The following is a 19593-nucleotide window of genomic DNA, read 5'->3' on the forward strand; positions in this document are numbered from 1 at the left end:
CCCCCATAATATTGATGTCCCTCAAGATCTGAATTCCTTTGTGTTTCTGTGGTTTTGTTATATATCCAACCAGATAAACTAGTAAGATACAAGTTATTTTCTTGATACTTTTGACATAAACAGCTCACTTTCATTTTATTTTAAAGCATTCTTTCTGTTTACACATATAAAAAATAGTTTGTATGTACAAGTATTCACTCCTTACCCACAAGATACTGATATATAGGGACTGAAGAGATTACCTAGGTGTTAAGACAGCTTTCTACCATTGTCAACTATCCAAGTTTGACTTCCAGCACCCACAGACCTGTTACTCCAGATTCAGTGGATATCAGGTCTCTTCTGGTCTCTAAATGTATCCATAGACATGTGTCATGTATTCATACACACATGTAAAGATAAAACTTTTAAAGGTCTTAGTGCATGTGATTTTTGTCCTCCCATGACTTCTACCTCCAATTACAAATATCATGGATATTTTGGGAAAAAATCATCTCTTTAAAGTCCTATAAGAAAATTGAAGAGGGATATTTCTAAAAACAAAAGTAATAGACTTACATACAAGAGAAAAGGTGAACTTTCCTTTTACAATAAAATGAGAGTTCAGAATATACACTACATCCCTCAAGATATATTAGTTAAAATAAAACATCTTTATTACCCAGAGAGATTCTAGCATCTAATTAGAAAGAGATAAAGAGACCTCACAAATTGCCTATTATCTTGATGTGCTTGACTACAGAAACTGTTGTGTTAATATTAAATAGTGGGCATTAGGCAACTATGATTTGCAACCAAACGTCTTATCTTAATGATCAACTTAGCGAAGAGCACTAAGAAAAGAAGTCAGTGCTCAGAAGAATCTGGATTTTGCACTAGGGAAAAAAGGTTATAAATCTATGTGTGTTCACGTGTGTGCATGGTGGCGGGGGGAGCATGCATTTGCACATAAAAGTCAGTATCTCAATTATTGCTCAGACCCCACCCATCTTTCAGTTTTGGAGGTCAGGTCTCTCACTTGGCTTGGAACTCGCAGAGTCAGTTAGGGTAACAGGTCAGGCAAGCCCCAGAGAATTGCTTGCCTTCTCCTCACCAAGCCTACAAGGGTTACAAGAACACATCAGCACACCTTAATTTTTACTGTACATTTCATTATCCTGATTCTGTATCTATGGAGACACTATAATTTCTTTGTTCCTTAAATGTCAGTAAAGTTACAGATTAGTAGAGGTTATTCTCTTAAAATCACATTTGGTTTGTGGGTCATTTTGTCTAAACTGTAGTGAGCATTGATTACTCAGATCCATTTTATAAAGCTTCTATCTTCAGTTTGGAATATTCTTCCATAGAATACAGAGTTTTCCTAAGGATAGAAATTTCAGCAAAACAAGGCTTTGTTAGATCAGAGAATTGATCCTGATTTTCACAGTGTGTTACTCAGAATTACACACATACAGCAAAACTGCTTTGATAATGACAAGATGAACAACAATTCTGTAGGTGAGAACAAAGAAGAAAGACATCATGGTTTTTTACATTTTGCTTTTTCACATGGGTTCTGGATATGAAACATGAGATTTCATATTTTCTATGCCAGCATTTTGCTGACGGAGCTATCTCCACAGCCCTGTGAGAGACTTCTAACAAAGTTTGTTAAAAACTTCATTTTGTTCAGTCTGCTTCCCCACTCAGGCCAGATCAGTGGATCCAATGCCCTCTCATACCCTACAGCCTGAATGCCTCCCAGGATGTCTGCAGTAATCAGAGACACAGCCTGTCTTCCTCCTAAGAGATCCACAGTAACGTGGGACACAGGAGACCTACTTAAACCAGAGACACAAGAGGCCCGCCATAAACAGAAACAGCACTGCCTACCTCACAAGAGACTGGCTCTAAAACATGTCACAGAGCTCTACCTGCCTGCAAGGAGGCTGGATCCAGTCAGAGACACCCAGGCCAGTTAATACCGGAGATAATCAGATGGTGAGAGAGAAGTGCAAGATCATAAGCAATAGAACCTAGTGCAATTAGGCACCATCAGAACCCAGTTCTCCCACCACAGCAAACCCTGGATACCCTAACATGCCTGAATAGCAAGAAAAGGACCTGAAATCCCATCATATGAAAGATGACGGAGGCCTTTAGGGGAGATATAAATAACTCCCTCAAAGAAATACAGGAAAGCAGGTAAACTGGTAGAAGCCCTTAAGGAGGAAACAAATGAATCCCTTAAAGAAATACAAGAAAATGTAATCAAGTAGGTGAAGGAATTGAACAAAATGGTATAAAAATGAAAAAAAAAAATGGAAATGGGAACAAAAAAACAACACAAAAGGAGGCATCCCTAGAGATAGACAACTTAGAAAAGAGATCAAGAACTACAAATATAAGCATCAAGAGCAGAATACATGAGACAAGAGAATCTCAGGCATAATAATACCACAGAAGATATTGACACATCTGTCAAAGAAAATACAAAGTGTAAAAAGCTTTTAACCCAAAATATACAGGAAATTCAGAATACAATGAAAAGATGGAACCTAAGAATAATAAGTATAGAAGAGACCTAAGATCTTCAACTCAAAGGGCTAGTAAATATCTTCAACAAAATTATAGAAGAAAACTTCCCTAACTTATAGAAAGAGATGTCCATAAACATACAAGAAGTCTACAGACCCCAAATAGATTGGACCAGAAAAGCAATTCCTCCCATCACATAATAATCAAAACACCAAGTGCACAAAACAAAGAAAGAATATTAAAATCATTAAGGGGAAAAGGTCAAGTAACACATAAAGGCAAACCTTTCAGAGTTTCACCAGACTTCTCACCAGAGACTATGAAAGCCAGAAGAACCTGGGCAGATGTCAAACAGACCCTAAGAGAACACAAATGCCAGCCCAGGCTACTATACCCAACAAAACTCTCAATTACCATAAATGGAGAAACCAAGATATTCCATGACAAAAACAAATTTTCCACAATATCTTTCCAGCCCTGCAAAGAATAATAGATGGAATACTCCAACACAAGGACGGAAGCTGTACCCTAGAAAAATCAAGAAAGTAGTCTTCTTTCAACAAACCCAAATGAATATATCCACACAAACATAATTCCAATAACAACAAAAATAACAGGAAGCAACAATCCTTAATATCTCTTAACATCAAGGGACAAAATTCCCAAACAGACTGGATACATAAACAGGACCCAGCATTTTGCTGCATATGGGAAAGGCACCTCAGTGACAAAGACAGATACTACCTCAGAGTAAAAGGCTGGAAAAAATTTTTCCAAGCAAGTGGTCACAAGAAACAAACTGAAGTAGCCATTCTAATATTGAATAAAATCAACTTTCAACCAAAAGTTATCAAAAAAGATAAGGAATGACAATTCATACTCAAAAAAGGAAAAATCTATCAAGATGAACTCTCAAATCTGAAGATCTATGCTCCAAATGCAAGGGCACTCACGTTCATAAAAGAAACTTTATTAAAGCTCAAAGCACACATTGTACCCTATACAATAATAGTGGGAGACTTCAACACCCTACTCCCATCAATAGACAGATTATGGAAACAGAAACTAAACAAAGACACAGTGAAACTAACAGAAGTCATGAAGTAAATGAATTTAACAGATATCTATAGAACATTTCATCCTAAAACAAAAGAATATACCTTCTTCTCAGCACCTCATGGTACCTTCTCCAAAATTGACCATATATAGAGTCACAAAATAGGCCTCAACAGATACAAGAAAATTGAAATAATACAATGGATCCTATCAGATCATCATGAACTAAGGCTGGTCTTGAATAACAAAACAAACAAACAAACAAACAAACAAAAACAACATATAACAAGGTGCAGGCTCCACTCTGTTCACAGCAGCCTTAATTATAATAGCCAGAAGCTGGAAAGAACCCAAGTGTCCTTCAACAGAAGAATGGATACAGAAAATGTAGTACATTTACAGGATGGAATACTACTCAGATATTAAAAACAATGACTTCATGAAAATTCTTAGGCAAATGGATGGAACCAGAAAATATTATCCTGAGTGAGGTAACCCACTCACAAAATAACACACATGGTATGCACTCACTGAGAAGTGGATTTTAGGCAAAAAGTTTAAAATGCCTAAGATACAACTCACAGACCATATGAAGCTCAAGAAGAAGACCAAAAAATCGATGTTTCAATCCTTTTTAGAAGGGGGAACAAAGTACTCACAGGAGGTAGAGGGTGTGAGGAACTTGGCAAGAAGAAAGGAGGGAGAGGGGAAAGGGGGCAGGATCAGGATGAGAGGAGACAGGGATGATATACAGAGGGTCATAAAATTGAACAGAGGTGTATAGCAGTGGAGTATGGAGAACCAGTTGTAGCTACAGAAAGTTCCAGATGCCAGAAAATCAAGAGGCTCCCAGGACCCAACAAGGATGACATTAGCTGAAATGCCCAACAAAGGGGAGGGAGAGCCTGTAGAGACCGTATCCAGAGGTTAGGCAACGTCCCTGGTTGAAGGATGGGGCCACCAACTCATCTTTAAAGTTTTACCCCAGAATTTTTCCTGTCTAAATGAAATTTGAGGACAAAGTGTGGAGCAGAGACTGAAGGAAAGGTCATCCAGAGACTGTTCCACCTGGGGATCCATCCCATATATAGTCACCAAACCCAGACACTATTGTGGATGCCAAGATGTGCTTGCTGACAGGAGCCTGATATAGCTGTTTCCTGAGGGGGTCTGGCAGAGCCTGACAAATACACATGCAGATGCTCACAGCCAACCATTGGACTGAGCACAGGAATCCCAATGGAAGAGTTAGGGAAAAGATTGAAGTTGGAGACCCATAGGGTTGAATTAGGGAAAGATTTGAAGAAGATGAAGGACAGGGTGACCCCATAGGAAGACCAGCACTCTTAACTAACCCAGACCCCAGGAAGCCACCAGAGCCTGAGCCACCAACCAGGCAGCATCGACAGGCTGGTCTGAGGTCCCTGGGACATATATAGCAGAGAACTGCCTGGTCCAGCCTCAGTGGGAGAAGATGTTCTTAATCCTGCAGAGACTTGAGGCCCTGGAGAAGGAGGAAGTGGGGGGGTGGTATAAGGAACTGTGGGAGAGGGGACAGAGGGGAGGACAACAGATAGAATGTAAATAAATAAAATAAAATAAAATAACTTTATTTTGCATTCCCTTTCATCCTAAGAAAGAGTCATTGCAATTCCCATAGACATGGAATATATATGCTAGAATTATTTATAATGCTAGAAACGTTTGACACAACTTCACCATCCCAGGATAGGAAATAGATTAAAATTCAGATTCATGTAAATTTAATTTTAATCAATTGATAAATAATTCAGATTTTTCTAGTGTTTATATTGTTATAAGACACTTCATCAGTTGGATCTAACTTTTTCAAGTTTTTTGATTAGGATTGTGTGAGGATTGTTTTTATTTGATTCAGTAAGTGGATATTTCAGCCAGGGACATTGAACAGTAAAATCCTAGGCTAGGTTTTTAACCTATGCTAACTCTCACTCTGTTTAAGGTTTTCTGACATTAAAAAAAAAAAAGCAGCAGCTTAAGAGGGAGAGAAGAGAAGGGGAATCGAAGGGGAGAAGGCGGGAGTGAGTGGGTATGGGTATGTGGAGGAACACCCTCATAGAAGCAGCAGGGGGATGGGATAGGGGGTTCCCAGGAGGGTGGAAACTGGGTAAGGGGATAAAACTTGAAATGTAAATAAATTTAAATAAATAAATAAATAAATAAATAAATAAATAAATAACCAAGAAAAAAGAATATTTAATATCTAAGTTTTAAATAAAGGTCTGATGTAGGTGAATGCATGTTTTTTAAAAAGCCCTTACCTTCAGCCCATGTTCAAATCATCACGTTGCAGTCTCCCTTCCCTCAACTCTGAACCCAACTCTTACCATCTTCCTAGAATCTCACTGATACAGGAACAGGGACAAAATGTTAAGACCAACATGCTCAGCTGTAAGCATTCCCTGAGATGAGTTCTCCACTTCCTCCATTTCCTCAAATGAAGAGGAAAGAGAGCATAGCTACCTGAACGCTCTTTGAGAAATGGTAACCAGGCAGAGTGTCTTGTGACTCTAATCCTAGTGCTCAGGAGGCTGAGGCAGGAAGATGGCATGAGTTTGATGCCAATCTGGGTTAAGTCTCAGGCCAGTTTCAGCCCAGAGCAAAACCCTGTCTCAAGAAATAAAAGAGATGAAAAGGAGTTGGGGGGGGGGGTGGAGAAGAAAGGGAGAGGAGGGGAAGTGAAGGAAAAGAAATAAGTAAGAAATGAAATAGAAAACAACAAAAAAGGCTTATCTAAAATGCACATGATTAAAGTTGTATCTAGTCTACTTGGGATCATTTAGTCCTTGAAAGAAGGCCCTTGTGGGTCAAGGATCAGAACCGAAGCCTCCCCACATCCTTCTCTACTTGCCACAGTCTTAGAGTATGGAAATGTATCGAAAGCCTCTTCTGGATGCTTGTTTTAGTAAAGCATTTCTCTCTAATACATTCCTTCAGTCTTCACATCAAACAACCCAGTACAAGTACTTCCCTCCATGCAAAATACCTGCGCTTAATTTAGAGACATAGGTTTAATGTCATTATCATTTGTTATTCATACAGTCCTTGACAAGCAATCTAAACTTTGTCATATCCTTAAAATGGACATAATAAACAAAACACCAACACTACAGTTACATGAGCAAGCCAGCAGCTGTAAACTGGTTCAGTGTTTGGAACACAGAGTCAGAACTCTGTTTTTATCCAGTAACGTTACTTAACCTTGGCAAGAATCAGTTTCCCTGCACACCTGAACATTAACAGTAGCATTTCTTTTATAGCCATCTCATGGGAAATAAAATGATCCCCCATCAATCATTTCATATAAATATTGCTGTAAGCAGATTACTTACCAGGATTACTATTATTAAGAGTGTGCAGTACCCCATTTCCCCCTCCCTTTCGACTCTGAGAGAGTGCATCCCAATCGAGTCTCTACAGGATTAGGTGCATCCTCTCCCACTGAGGTCAAACAAGACAGTCCTCTGCTACATATGTGCCAAGGGCTCAAACCAGCCCAAGTATGCTCTTTGGTTGCTGACTTAGTCTCTGGGAGCTCCCAGGGGTCCAGGTTAGTTGACATCATTGGTCTTCTTATGGGGTTGCCATCCCCTTAGGCTCCTTCAATCCCTCCCCTAAACCTTCTGTAGGGGTGCCCGGCATTTTAGTACAATGTCTTGTGTATAAGAGATATTTAATAAATCTACAGTTAATGAATTGGTAGCTACCATGAGAAAAAGTGGACACTGTCCTAATTGACAGAAGAAAGACGATGGGAAATGTTAAATCAGTGAGCAGGGGATGCATTATACAATGCTCTGATGGATACACCTTGGGCTTGAGCCATGGGTCATGTCTGTCCACACACAGGATGTTTGTGAGCAAGGAAAAAGAGAATTAAAGAGACATAGATCCCATGAATGGGAACAGATAGCAGAGAGAACTAAAGGAGACCTATTCAGTTTCCAAATGCAAGATATGGAAAAGCTTTTTCAATTTTTCCAACAATTATAATGAAAAGATTGTGCTTGTATTATGTGATTATTAAATAAATATTAAGCCAGTAAACCAATAAACTGTGTGTGTGTGTGTGTGTATCATGAGCATTTGATGTTTTTAAATAGTTGTGAACTATGATACAATAATTTGTCCCTTGTTCACTGCAGCATTTTGTGTTCTTTCAGCCAAAATATTTTGTTGTTACCAAATTGGTTATCATTTTGTTTACTCCCCAGTTCTTTGTCACCAATCTTAGTTCATAAATTCCAATGGCCTTTCAAAAATAAAGTTCATCTTCAAAAAAATGAAAAATTTTCAACATTGAAGAGGTTCAAAACAATAGAGAAATCAAAATTCAAAGCCCACAAGAGTCTCTCTTTGAAACCTGTTTCCTTAAAGTTGGATCTGGTAAAGGATAAATCATAATAGTAAATCTGGGACCCAAAGTAGATGGTAGATAAAGATATTTTCTATTTGTTGCCTTTGGTGATTTTTTTTTATGGAGATGGCATGCTTAGAATAACCTTGAACTATCTCTTTCACCAGAAGGTATAAGTACCCTTGGGGGAGGCATAATTTTCGTAGAGTATAAGCATTTCAGTAGAGAGTTTAATGTTCCTTGGACTGCATGATGGGCTGTGGGAGGGGCTGTCTCTGTGATCCAACATTATCTTTCATGGCTCATCAGAGCTTTTTTACAGGGACATTTTCTTCAACTCGGACTTTTATTAAAGCTACCTTTTGTTTTCCTAATGAGTTATACTTAGCAAAGTTGAATGGCCAGTCTTGTGCTTTTAAAAAATATGCTCTATTATCAGGACACAAGTTTGTAAAAAGGCAATTATTCAGCGTTAGCACTTCTATGCAATCCTGGTGTGACAGTCACATTAAATCTCCTAAGTTGTAAATGTTCTCATTACTCATGGAAGACCAGTGGGCACTATAAAAATAAATCAAAAACCATTTATTTAAGTTCATTTCAATTTAATAAAGTCTTGACTTCATAAGATTTCTTCAGAACTGAGACAGATGATTCTGAATTAAAAGTTTTTATTTTCCCATCATGGCAAAATGCTTTAAATTTTTTCCTTCTAAAGCATCATGCCCCCCAAACTTCACTGAGCTTAATAATGCTTAAGATTTCTAACTGATATGGATTCACATCAATGTTTCTGCAAATGGAGGTGTCTCTGTTATTTATATAAAATGATGAAGATGGAAATAAACAGACCTGGATGTGCACAAGAAGAGACTTCTAAGCAGCTCTAACTGCTGGATATCTCTGCTTCACAGTTTACTGAGAGGGATCAATATTCTCCCTTATAGCAAACCTGCTCCTTTATTTTGGAAATGAATCATACCCATTGTTATCAAACACGTTGATAACACATTGTTATCAAAAAGAAATAGGGACTGATCTTAAGCAGTATGAATTGCAGAACTGTAATCGTCTTAAATAAATGTCACTCCTATCCAGAGCTATTAGAAATAAGCTGACAGTCTTATAATGCCCATCAGTTATGACACACCTCACTTCAAGAGGAGGTCAGCAGCATCCTTTCTCTCATAGGTGGGATGTTTATCCACTGTGTTCAGTGTAGGACTCACTGGCAAAGTAAGACGTTTCCATTCTTGTTCCAAGCTGTGCTTGTTCAGTTTCACAGGTCTCTGAGACATAGAATTAGCATCATTGATCAGATGTCATGGAAATATAAGTTGGGAGAATTTTGAGAAATCTGAAGAAGCTCTTCATGTGTCAGCCACCCACATTTTTCTCTATTTGCACATCCTCTGCCACCATGTTGTAACCAGAGAGACAGCATCTTTAGAAGTGCTGCAATCCATTGCTGTTTGCAGCATTGCTGTTTGCATTGCTGATGCAGCTCATGTTTAGGGCAGTCATGTCGGTGAAACTTGGTGGATGTAGCTTCTGACATCCCTAAGAGACACAGTCTTATAGTAAAGTCACTCCTCTCTGACAATCCTTCCACGCCCTCTTCCACAACACTGAGATTTGAGCCTTGAGTTGGGGAGTCATGTTGCAGGCAGATCCATTGGGACTGGGCTCCACAAATCTGTGTTTTGATTGGTTGTGGTTTTCTGTAATGGTTTCCATCTGTTGCAAAAAGAAGTTTCCTTGATGAGGATTGATTATCAGATCAAATATTTAGAATGTAATTAGCGATTATATATGAGATCTCCGTCCTACACAAAGAACAACAAACAGCTAAGGAACCCAGAGAGCTGGAGAAATCATCTTTCCCAGGAAGGAATATACCAATTAGCTATCCAATACCAAATGATCAACCCTAGAAACTTACATACAAATAATGTTAAGCACATTGAGCAAGTTATATTATGTATTTAGGAACATATGTGTGTGCATATGCATATGTACATGTAATAACAATTAATGAAATGAGAGGCCATGAATTTGAAAGAGAGAAGGGTGGAGTATATGAGAAATTTTGTAGGGAAGAAAGGAAAGTGGAAATGATGTAATTATAATAGAATATCAAACAAACAAAATAATTGACATAATCTAATTAAACTCTCAGAGTGATTGAATAAGAAAACATTTCTGGGTGTTACTAAATTGTTCTTTTCATTACAATAGGTTGAGGGAAAGGTGAACAATGGGCATGAAGGCTCCAGTCTTCTCCCTGACCACAGTCTAAAGCAAACTGGCAGTTCACCTGCACACACATGCATGCATAGGCATGCGCATGTGCACACACACAAACACAGAAAGAGGAAGAGAGAATGCAAAAATAACAACAAAATATGTGTTTATCTTAGTCTGGAAATGTATACATAAAGAGTTGATGCATTACTGATAGCAATATATGCATACTAATGGCTTAGTTGTACATGTATATTATTGTACTATGTGAGCTGAAAGTTCCTAGAATCAGTGATGTCCTATAGCAATAAGCACACCCGAGACCCTAATCTCCCCTTCTCATCCCACTGTTCTCAATAAAAGCAAACAGAGCTTATTGGAGAAACAGCTTATTCTAGGGCCAGAGCAGAAAATATACAGGGAGAGTTTTTGTGAGAACAGAAAGTAAAATTGTAGACAGGAAAAGAAAAGGTTACATTGACAGAAAAACGTTACAGACGCCAACTGAAACATTCCCAGTGACAAGAGCTGAAACAACATGATTAACAAAATTAATTAGCGCTTCATTATAACATAACATACAAGAAAAAGAGTAAGCCCATTCTGAAATAAATAAATCATTAAACAAGTTGGCACATACAGAGCAGAGATGGACTCCTTCTGCAGAGAAACTGGAAATACATCTGTTCTATCATTCTACCCTAAATGAAGGAAAGCATAATCCTCATTTCTTAAATATAAGACGTCCCTTGGGATTTCTTTATACTAGCATGGTGCAAAACTAGAGAAAAGAGTAGCTTTAAACTAAAAATATCTAAAAACAGTATTTAAGCCAGATTATTAAGGTCAACACTTATAAATAGTCTTGACATTACATAGCCCTTACATGATTTAATAAAATAGCATTCTATAATCTCCCCCAAACCTACAACCACAGTCTAATCATGAGAAAACAATTTTTAAACTCCTAATAAGTGGGAACCAGAAAGGCCCATTGGACTTGCAAACTTTATATGCCCCAATATAGGGGAATGCCAGGGCCAAAAGAATGGGAATGGGTGGGTAGGGAAGTGGGGGGGTGGTATGGGGGACTTTTGGGATAGCACTGGAAATGTAATTGAGGAAAATATGTAATAAAAAATATTTAAAAAAATTGTTAGGACCATGAAAATCAAAAGAAAGTCTAAGAAACCACAATCAAGAGAACTCTAAAGAAGACACAACAGCAAAACTTGATGTGGTACAGAAACTTAAGTTGATTTCTTAAAGTCAATTAGTTACAAACAAGAAAAGGTACAGAAACATTAGGCATTAGGTAATAATAAGGTATCGATGCTGATTTATGAACTGTGACATAGCAATGTGTTACTAATAAAGATCTGATATGTGCGGTGGGTGCACAGAGGAAGGCAATATCTGCTCTGTTTTCTCTAAGTCTAAAGCTGCCTGCAAAACTAGTGTTGTCCTTGAATGGAGAGCCTTTGTTTAGCATGTGTGAGGCCCTGGGTTCATTCCTCAGAACTAAAAAATAAATTAAATTTCATAACTTTTCAGGGAACTCTCCTCATACAAAGCTTGGAGAAAATGTGGAGCTCTAGTAACAAAGAGAAAAATTCAATATGTTTTCAGAAAAATAAAATGGCAATGCTTTCCAAGTTGATAGGACTCAGATACATCAGCAGTAACTGTGTGCTGAAGAAAAGGAAAATACTTTGAAATCTGGAGAAAAACAGCTAGTCAAGCTAAATCATTTTAAACCTGGCCAAACTGCTGTTCAAATTAACCACTAGCACATATTAACACTTTCAGTTTTTAAATTCTTTACTACATTTTATAAGTGTGTGTGTGCACATGCGTGCGTGCATGCGTGAGTGTGTGTGTGCATGAGTGTACAGTGTAGAAGTTAAAAGACAGCTTTCAGGAGTCAGCTTTTGCCTTTCATCCTGTGGGTTCCAGGAATTGAACCCAGGTCATTAAGCTTGGCAGCAAGTGCCTTTACCCACAGAAGTTCCTTGCTGGCCTCTAAAACCACTTTGGAACTCCCAAAGACTCAGAGAAAAAACATCTATGCTTCACTAAAGAAGTATTAAAATGTAAAAGAAAAAATATGAAGAACAATATGGAAACTGGGGCACAAAAATACAGAACCAAATCCAGGAGTAGAGTGAACTCTGGGGACACTTTGGGTGTGCCTCAGAATGAGGAGCACGGCACAAAGGAGGACTGAGTGTCAGAAACTTAGAGAAAACAAAATTAAATAAAGAAATTTAATTTCCTATGGTAAAAAGAATCATGAAAATGTTGAGTCATTGTAGTGAGCAAAGAAATGTGTGTTATGTTATATTATATTGTATTATATTAATAAGAATAATGTTTGCCTTATGTCTCAAGTTTTAAAACTCATTCAGGAAACAAAATGTAATGAAAAACCTTTCTATCTTCCAATATAGCTTCAAAGCTTAGTAAATAACATCTACATAGCTGACTGGGGAGAACATTTAGAATGCATCTCTAAGACAAAGCATGCAAGGTTTAGAATAATAGAGTAAGTTTTAAATATTATAAGCATGGATAATTTCAAGTCATGACAAAGTGCATGCCGATGTGGAGGTTAGGAGAGGCGGTGAGTACCATCTCTCATGCCTGTATGCATTGTGAGAGACAATACCAAAGGAGAAGTGATGAAGAAATAGAAGTCTAATTCCTGTCCTGAAGTCATCTAAGACAAACAATAAAAGAGGTGAGGTTGAGCATGTGACTGAGAGTGGCAGAGTTGGGGAGGCTTTGGGAGAATTGGGAGAAGACAAAATGAACTGGACTCACTGGAAGTCAAGACACTACTTAGGCAGTGAAGCTGATAACCAGGAATGTTCATAGCCGCACATTAGGGAAAATATTAAGTACATATTACTCACTCGTTCGTTTTCTTTTAAATTTTCAATTCAAAAATCACAAATCTTAGGTAATGTTCTAGTTATTTAATGTTCTTTAGTTGTTCCAAAGGATAGATGGAACTTACATAACAGTCTATGTGGTAGCTAATATTTCTGAGACTCCCACAGACCCATAAAGCAAAACACGAAAACAGCCAAACTCAGTTCAAAGCATCCTATTAAACAAGAAGAATAAATTAAATATTTTACTTATAACACACAAAGGGGGAAAACTAGGGAATACAAATATATGGAAAGAAAGAAAGTAAAAACAAAGTCCTGTTATTTTTTAATAAGTGAATATGGGATGACAGAAAATACAGCTGATACCTAATGTAAAATTAATGTTCAAGTGTAAGATAAAAATATTATTAGCACATTAGATCATCCTAGTTTGGTTTGTATAGATAAAATGTAGGTATATATAAAGAATAATATGTAAGTTATATTAATATGTATAAGCTATGTAATGAGTAAATAGTATGTAATGGTATGTAAATATGTAAATAATTGTAATATTAACAAGGAATATCACATCACTGAGAAAATCACATCATTCTTAATTATGACAGACAAGCTGAAGAGAGAGGGAGCAATTTAAGAGCAGACCTCATAACAAGGGCTTTATAAGCCATCCCAACAATACAGTAAAACAACATTAATTAAGAACCATATTTAAAACAGTTAAAAAAAAACAGCTATATAAAGAAAAGAAACAGATATTTCAGCAGCAATACACTGGAAACCAATAGGGCCTTTCCATTCCCGTGGTCTCTGAAATAGATGTTTAAGAGGGGACTGAGAGTTCAAGGCTTCACAATAGCAGAGATAGGGGGAAGGGGTGGGAGAAGATGGAAGGGGAGGGGGAGGGAAGGGAGAGGGAGAATAATGAAGGGAGCAAAACTTCAAGGGGCAAAGACAAAGAGACCTGAACCATAGTACATACATCACTGGTTCCCTCTAAGAAAGCATTCCTCCCCTAGCTGACTGTAGACTCGCGTCCTCTGAGGACTGGTAAACAAAGAGGAAATTTCCAATGTTTTTGCCATTTGTTTTTGTTTTGTCTTTAGCACTGCACTGCAGTGAACACGGAAGAAAGAGATATTTAAAAGGAAGCCATTTCCAAACTGCACTGCCCTTCACTTCCTTGAGGCTGATCCTGCTGACTGCTTGACACACAGGCTGGAGAAATCAGGGCAAAAGGCTCTCTAGTTGGGATGTGGTAGCCCATCCATCCTCAGCCTTATTTGAATGTGCAAATTCTGAAGTCCCCAGTCACTGAGACAGAATATAGTTTTTGCCTTTCAAAACAAGATCAAGCCAGAGTTTTATGTCCCTCCTAGGATTCCCAGAGTCTTAGAGCCAGGACACTAAGAACACTGAAGAAAGAGAAACTGAAAAGGCTGGGCCTGGCACAGTTTCACGGTCTAATTAAGGTGGAAGCAGGAAGCTAGTCTAAGATTCTGAGCATTTTCTTCATGGAAATTTGTTTAGGAAGGTGATTGTGCTCTCAGGCCTGCCCAGCACATCTGGTAGGAAAGAACAGCCACCTCTATTTGCATCCTATGAACAAGTTCAAAACATAACGTGCAGTTTGGGATGGACCAAAGAAAAGGAACCAACAGTTGACTGACTGAAACCTTCTCTATAATTAGCAAGTAATCGTATATAGAGGAGAGAAGAATCATGCCATAGAGAGGAAGTTTTAAGAGACAGGTGTGGAAAGAGATGCAGAAAAGGCTGAGCAGGAAAGAGTTCCTTGAAGACCACGGGTGTGATGTACCACAGTGGGGTCAAGACAGAAGGTCTCTGACAGAGGTGAGGACTGAGAGAACAGAAAACAGTGTGGCACAGAAATGAGGGGAACACAGGCACTTTCTTCTCTGTTAGCTCAGAACAGAGGGCTATGAACAGACCTGCAAACTCCAGGCAAGATGGTCAGAAGTCCTTCAACCATGCTGACATTCCTGCAAGTTCTGAGCTAACTAGCCCTACCTAAGAAGGAGACTGCCCCTCAGGCAAGTGGTTGGAAGGAAGGAAACATGAGTATGTGTGAACCATAAAGAAAAAGAAAAAAAAAACACATTTTCCTTCAGAAATTTCTAACCTAAGAAGAGAGTTCTTTTCTAATTGTTAATTAGGTTTGGCTTTAGATAATACTGCTTGAAGATAGCAAGACCTTTAATTCCAGAATCCTCGTGTTCTAATAGAAGCCAGTGGTGGAATGCCTTTTGCGGAACCTCAAATCTTTAGATCAAGATATGATTTGACAAGGTAAGTCTGTTAGGAGCAGGATTTACCCTACAGTGCAGATCACAGGCAGAGTAATGCACTGCCTGTCTCCCTGACAAATGCATTCTTACTTCTGATGCTCGATTGACACTTCATGGGTGTTGAATCCTTCTTCTTCCAGTAATTAGCCTAGGGAGAACAATTACAAGATCTGTACACCACAATCCCTACCCCTCCTAACTCCTTTGAAGATGTTGCTAATCAATCTCCATGTTCTCTGCTGCCTGAGGCAGGACTCAGCCTCATAACGCCATTCCACGAGCCAGAAGCTGGCACAGGAGGAAATAGCTGCTCTCTACCTGTAAGCTGTTTCATCATTTTCTTGATGTCTTACTCAAAAATTAGCAATTAATAATTGTACTCCAGCCAAATATAATCGCTGGGGCTGGGGGCGAGGTGATGGATAGACTAGAAAATGTAGATCAAAGAGGAATTCTTTTCTATGACTATGGAAAATCTGAGTGAAGGGTCATGCCATATGAGCACATGTTCATAAGTGTGCAGGAAGCAATGCTTTGGTAACTTTGCTCTAGGGCTTTTGAAAGCAGACACTCTTGTTCTCACATTGCCAGCAGGAGCTCGGAATTTCTCATCTTAACTTAAGGCGGAGCAGCTCTCCCATTATCCCATTAGTCCATTATCCCGCTGGACCACTAGGCTGGGGCAGCTCTCCCTTTATCCTGCTGGGCTAGATGGGATTGCCTTAGTTCTTTTCCCAGAATTTCTGCTGTGAAAATTTGAGTTGAAATCAAAATTGTTTCACCACTTGGAGTGAAACAACCTTAGAATAACTCTAGAAACAAATATTCATTCATATGTCTAAAAATATATATTTGCTTTCAAAATCATTTTACTATGGAAAAAAATCCCCCACTTATCTCTAGGCTTAGTTCATTTCAGTGCTAGCTATGTTAATTGTAATTAGTTTATGAAAGCTGATCTTTGCCACCAAAGACTGACCTCAAAGACATCATTGAGCTCTACTATAGAAATTTATTTCCCCCTCCCACAAAATTAGTAAGACTTTCTCAAAATGCAATCTGCTCTCTGAATGAATTAATACAGGTAGTGTATACCAATAACACTCTAGTTCTAGATTTCTCAGATTTTAACTGCAAAAGTTGTTGTCCATATTTATGACTAGCATAAATTTTATTAGGATGCCTCAAATTCTAAGAGATTTCACAAAAATACAATCTCTGAATTAACATAAGCAAACCCTAGTGCAGAAGACCACACGAAAGCAATGAAATCAATTTTAGGAGGCGTTTACTTTTACATTATATATTGCATGCAAGTCTTCCCTTGAGGTTTCTTTAACATTATAAATTATTGCCTCTAAAAATGCTAGGTCAGAACATCCAGCGTATAGGAACACTAGTTCTTTTCAACAAATTGATCGCACTCCACTCCAAAGGTCTGCTCTATTTTTCTGCCATCTATCTTAAAGTTCATAGCTTTAATTTGGAAGATTAATAACAAAGTTGACAACAGTTTCCGTGTCAATGTGTCTTTTCTCACAAACATGTTTGGGAGTAGGACATTAGGGCCTGGAGTGATATCTCAGCAACTAAGAACACTTGCTGCTTTTCCAAGAGACCCAAGTTCAAGTCCCAATACCCTCTTCTGGCATCCCCAGGCACAAAGTGTATACGTAATACACAGACATACGTGCAGGCAAAACACCCATACACCTAAAATAAGAATTTAAAACAAAGAAGTTTTGAGTCAGAAGTATGTGGTCATGCTATCATTTACTAAAACACACACACACACACAAAACACACACTAAAATATTTTCTGTCAAACATAATTTGACCAAATGGGTAGCAATGTAGCCAGAGATAAACATTCAAAATACAGCAATCAAAATGTTCAGCTAACACTCAAATGCTACTCAAACACTGCACAGTTTCAACAGTTGATAGCTAAGATGAGACCATGTGGTATTTGCTAAGTAAACACCATGAAATTTAATTGCACTGTTTGCATCATTGATCTAAAAAGTATCTAATCATTGTTAGGGGCATTCTCTAGCAGGACAAATAAAACATTATTTTCCAAGATTTGTTTATTTGGTGTTCTTTCCAGAACACATGGCAGCATATGCACTACTGGCAAAACTGAAGGTAAATGGAGCTGGTAAGTACCTTCTTCAGAGGCAGGAGTTCTGTGTAGATAAGACCCAGACCTTCAGCTTATAGCTATAGCTACCTTTGTAACCATAGCAAGTCCTTACATGATTCTAAAACTGAAGTCCTCCCTCTATCATTAGAAAGCATACTGCCTCCACCTCTTAGAAACTTAGTAAGCACTATCATAGCCCTATAATGAGCATCAGCCACAGAGGTAAGAGATAAAGAATATCAACAGTAGCAGAACAACTTCTTCATTATTTATCTCAACTTTATCCTATCAAGCATTTCCTGTAAAAGAAAATTTTAGACTCAAAAGACCATGTGATGGTTTAAGTAAGAGTGACCCACATAGACTCAGCTATTTAAATACTTAGTCATCAAAGATGGGCACTACTTGAGAAGAATAAGGAGGTGTGGCTTTGTTAAAGAAAGTGTTGTCTCCAGAAGGAAAAGAAGTCACAGTCGTTCCAGGGGCCTAGGGAAACACTATAGAGTTCAAAGGTCTCAGTCAAAAGGCAGAACGAGAAGAACCAGGTCAAGGCCTCATCCACGCACACATAGTAGAAGCAGTGAAAGATCCACCCACAGAAGAACTTGTAGCAGGTCCAGGGACAGAGACAGACTTAAGTCTGGGACAAAGAAAAGGAGAAGGATAAAGGCAAAGAAAAAGAAGTGCACAGCATCAAACTCGGGGATTCTGGAAACATCAAAGCTGGATTAGAACATCTGCCTCCAGCTGAGCAGGCCAAAGCCAGACTGCAATTGGTCCTTGAAGCTACTGCAAAAGCTGATGAAGCATTAAAAGCCAAAGAAAGGAGTGAGGAAGAAGCAAAGAGAAGAAAAGAAGACCAAGCCACCCTGGTAGAACAAGTAAAAAGAGTAAAGGAAATTGAAGCAATTGAAAGTGATTCTTTTGTTCAGCAGACATTCAGATCAAGTAAAGACATCAAAAAGGCAGTAGAAACAAGTGAAGTGAAGCATGTAACTGCAGCATCAGGACCAGCATCAGTAGCTGCTGACCCACCCAGCACTGGAAAGGAAATAGACACTGACAGCATCCTCACGGCTATCAAGTACCAAGATGACAATTCTCTAGCTCATCCAAATCTATTTATTGAAAAAGCTGAGGCTGAAGAAAAGTGGTCCAAGAGATTAATCGCTCTCCGACAAGAAAGACTGATGGGTAGTCCCGTGGCCTAAGCACAGACTTATGGTTGGATTGACAGTAACCTCAAAAACTTAGGTAAGACCAATATTAACTTTCACTCTTAAAAATAATTTAGCCCCTTCCAGTCCACTCCACCACCGAGGCTCCTTGCCCACGGAGTCTCTGGATCCCCTTAAGGACCCCCACAGGATCCCCCACGGGATCTTAAGACCTCTGGTGAGTGGAACACAGCATCTGCTCCAATCCAATCTCGCAGGACCTGAGACTGCATTAATTAGGGAAGCAGAAAACCTAGCCTGATCAGGGGCACAAGTCCCTTCCGGTCCACACCAGCAGCGGGGTTCCTTGCACGCGGAGTTTCTGGACACCCCCAAGGTCCCCACAGGACCCTCCATGGGATCTTAACACCTCTGGTGAGTGGAACACAATTTCTGCCAGGAGGAAGTCTCGAACACCAGATATCTGGGCACCTTCCCTGCAAGAGGAGAGCTTGCCTGCAGAGTACTCTGACCACTGAAATTCAGGAGAGAACCAGTCTCCCAGGTCTGCTGATAGAGGCTAACATAATCACCTGAGGAACAAGCTCTAACCAGAGACAACTATAACAACTAGCTCCAGAGATTACCAGATGGCAAAAGGCAAACGTAAGATTCCTACTAACAGAAATCAAGACCACTCACCATCATCAGAATGCAGCACTCCCACCCCACCTAGTCCTGGGCACCCCAACACACCCGAAAAGTTAAACCCGGATTTAAAAGCATATCTCATGATGATGGTAGAGGACATCAAGAAGGACTTTAATAACTCACTTAAAGAAATACAGGAGAACACAGCTAAACAGGT

The 19593-nt window shown here is 38.8% G+C and overlaps 1 pseudogene; it reads left to right on the top strand.

The window, feature by feature from the left end:
* The first annotated feature begins 17537 nt into the window (after positions 1-17537).
* Positions 17538-18779, top strand: LOC110302383 (annotated as a pseudogene).
* Positions 18780-19593: the final 814 nt, after the last annotated feature.

The sequence above is a fragment of the Mus caroli genome, chromosome 9 (genome assembly GCF_900094665.2).
Source record: "Mus caroli chromosome 9, CAROLI_EIJ_v1.1, whole genome shotgun sequence".
NCBI classification, from domain to species: domain Eukaryota; kingdom Metazoa; phylum Chordata; class Mammalia; order Rodentia; family Muridae; genus Mus; species Mus caroli.